This window comes from Pelophylax lessonae (assembly GCF_965119305.1).
Source record: "Pelophylax lessonae genome assembly, chromosome: 2".
Classification (NCBI taxonomy): Eukaryota; Metazoa; Chordata; class Amphibia; order Anura; family Ranidae; genus Pelophylax; species Pelophylax lessonae.
The window spans coordinates 520,256,185-520,259,823 of NC_138769.1; the positions used below are offsets into that span (position 1 = coordinate 520,256,185).

Consider the following 3,639-nt stretch of genomic DNA (forward strand, 5'->3'; position numbering starts at 1 on the left):
ATCCAATTACACATTTCCCAATATCTATTCAATTTGGGTAATAAGCACTCCCATCATGTCTGGAAGGCCAACAAGGAGAGGCAGATATTTCCATGCCACTATGAGGGGATGAGCAGCTCCTGTGTCCACAGTCAAAGGTGGACTTGGTCCATCCTCAGGCAGGGCACGCTTTTCTCTGCTTAGTGATATTTCCCGTGCTATCCAGCCATATCATGCAGAGGAGGTGGTGGACTGGCTTATTAAACCATTCTCCTCATCCTCTATGACCCAAGCTGAGTGCGCAGTCCATTGCAGCTGCCAGAGCAACCTATTCTGCCTCCTTGTCCACAGCTACTCCTGCCATAGCCCCAGCATCATGCATGGAGGAGTCAGCTGAATTAATTGAACACAGCGTCAGTCACTTACTCTTGATGATGCACAGGCATTACTTGATTCTGATGTTGGTTCAGAGGTAAAGGACGGGAGACACATGAGCCTACAGAGACGGGTGAACACTGATAAACAACAAATTGGCAGTCATGTTCCCCCAGCCGCAGCACATTACCAAGTTGGCTCCGGTGTCAGTCACTTGCTTCTTGACGATGCACTGGTATTACTTGATTCTGATGTTGGTTCTGAGGAAGAGGAAGGGAGTAACATGAGTCTACAGAGAGGGGAGAACACTGATAAACAACGTATTGACCGTCATGCTCACCCAGCCACAGCATATTACCAAGGTGGCTCTAGTGATGATGAGGATGGAGGGGATGATGATGATGAGGTCACTGACACAACTTGGGTGCCAGACAGAGGAGGAAAGTGAGGGGGAGGCACAACCCCAAGGAGGCAGGATCTTTTCTACAGGCAGCAAATATGGAACAGTAGAGAGTAGCCACCCTAGTCCATCGAATTGTGGAACTGTTATCTCCAGCTCACTTCCCACAGCTCAGCTGTGTGGACCTTTTTTAGCACACGTGGGGCTGATCGCACTGTTGCAATTTACAATCTCTGCTGCAAGTAGATAAAGCATGGCAAAAACACCAGCCATTAGGGTACCATATGCTTGCAAAGGCATTTTTCCTCCCACCACTCAGCAAATTGTCAAGAGCAACTGAAAGCCCCACAAAAGGTACACAATTCGTCTCCTCCTCACTTCTTACCCTTCAATGTCTACCCCTGCTATATCTCATAACCTCTCAGCAGCCTTCACCGACAAAAATGATGGTATAGTAAAGGGTGTCACAGGTCCTTGCAACATGTCTGCCAGCAACACACCACCAGCTGTAGAGTATAGCAGAAAAATTTCTCTGCCACAGCTGCTGCATTGAAAAAATCAATACACTCTCTGTCACCCACATGACCCACATGACTAGCATCTAAAATCCAGCTTGTCCAAATTGCTGGCTTTATAACTTCTGCCTTTCCAACTGGTGGATTCTGCCCCTTTTGTGAAATTGCAGAATGTGCTGTACTACAATTGCAGGTTCCCAGTCACTATTTCTTTGCACGTCAGGCCATTCCAGCTCTATACCATCATGTAGGAGGCAATGTTTTGGCAATGCTGGGCAAGGCACAGTGCTTGAGCTTATTTTTCCACCATGTCTCCATACAATTGTTTGTAATGATGCAAGATCTGTCAGCTCCACCCCCTCCTTCTCCTTCATGCCCTCCTCTGCTGAATTGTCCTATGAACCATCAGTACCCCCGAAGCATTCAAAGGGTTATTCAACGAGTCAGGCTAAAAGATGCCATGCAGTGCTTTAGCTGGTCTGTCTAGGGGACAGGAGCCACACCGGAGCAGAGATTCTTTCAGCTCTGCAGGGGCAGGCCCAGACGTGATTCATGCTACAGACGCTTGAGCAACAAATAATGGTGTGTAATAATATCACTAACCTTTGACAGAGAAAGTTGACACATATCCTAAATTTGGTGGTGCAGTGTTTTCTAAACAGGTTCCCAGATTTGCAAGATATTCTAAAGGCAGACCAGAAGAATCTGTAGCCATTTCAGGAAGTCATACACAGCCAGTGTTTGTTAGGCTGAAATTCAGTGGGAATTCCAATTCCCCATAAAATGCATGATTTGTGACAAGCCCACCAGGTGGAACTCAACTGTGGCAAATACTTTAGTAGCTGCGCATGCACCAGAGGATCATCAAAGAGTACATGTGTGAGGTTCAGGGTAGCTCAGATTTTTTTTCCCCACACCATTGTCTACTAATAAAGGATGCATGCACTTTACTGTCACCATTTGAGGAGGCAACAAGGATGGTAAGCCATTAAAATGCATGCATCAGTGACACTATCCCTCTAGTGTTCCTGCTGGAGCATACTCTGCGTGGCATATTAGACAGGAAAGTCGAAGAATAGCAGCAGGAGGAAGAGGAGGACTTCTTTTCCTCTTAAGGCCAGCTTTACGCAGACACTGTTCTTGTGATGCCAAAGAACACACAAGAGGAGAGGGAGGAGGAGGAGGATTCTGGCAGTTTTGGAGGCATTGAAGCAGAGGAAGACATACGTCAAACCTTAAAAGATGGGTTTCAGTCCCCAGAAAGCTTGGGAGTAGTACATGGCTGGCAGGAGGCAGTTCCAGATATTTTAATCTTCTGTTAAACCCGAGTACTCTGCTTCTCATGCCTATTCACAGACTCTGTTAACTGGCTGACATTTGTCAAAATGAATCATTCCTGGATTAGCAGCAGCTATCAAGTCCCATGCTGATGTTGCAGATTAAATGTTTTTGGGGTCTGGAATCTCTGCAAGACTGTCTAGGCTGCCTAGTTGTCGGTGTTGATTTTATCTTGAAGTAATTTTTTTATAATAGGTTTTATGGGCACAAATGACACAAAAGCCCATTTTTCCACACCTGTTTGACAGGTACACATATTTTAAATGTTTTACAAAAAGGTCAAGTTTTGTTTTAATCAAATGTACCTCTATAGGGTTCTAGTGTGAAGGCACCAATAACACCCAATGCTCAATTTTTCCACACCTGTTTGACAGGTGCATATACAACCAATTCTTCTTTTCATCAAGATTATCTCTAGCCATTTTTCTGCTCTCTCCAGTGGTGTGTTCTCGGAGCATTCTGTCGGGATATATTTTCTTCTTTTTACTTGTCTGTAGATTAGCAGCGGCTTCAGTGGCAGAATGAGTTTGCCAGTAAACCCAAAACCAATCCTTAATGGCCTTACTGGTAAGCCAGTAATGGTAAAACTGAAGTGGGGTATGGAATACAAGAGATACCTGGCCTCTGTGGATGGCTACATGAACATGCAGCCAATACAGAAGAGTATATTGATGGACATCTTGGAGAAGTTCTAAAAAGGTGTAATAATGCATTGTATATACCAGGAGTAGAATAGGAGGAAGAAGATGGCAAAATGAGAGAATAAAGCAATTTCCAAATTTGTTTTTTAAATTTATTTTGAAACTTCTCTTTTGAGGTTAGTGTTGGACATTTTTTTTTTGTATGTTTTGTTAAGAAAAATAAACAGATTTCCTTTTTAGGAGTACCCCTATAGAGTTATAGTGTGAAATGCCCAAAGCCCAATTTTTTCTGTACCCGTTACTTCTTTCCACAGTCTGCAAAAGAGACACCAGACTTTAATTTAGAAAAAAAAGGTAATCTTGGCCTAAGTGTACTATAATTTGGCTTCTT

At 44.0% G+C, this 3,639-nt stretch overlaps 1 pseudogene across 1 annotated transcript; it reads left to right on the forward strand.

The window, feature by feature from the left end:
• Nucleotides 1-3,128: 3,128 nt before the first annotated feature.
• LOC309547778 (small nuclear ribonucleoprotein F-like) lies at nt 3,129-3,373 on the forward strand (annotated as a pseudogene). The gene has a single exon. The product of its transcript is annotated as a small nuclear ribonucleoprotein F-like (transcript).
• Nucleotides 3,374-3,639: the final 266 nt, after the last annotated feature.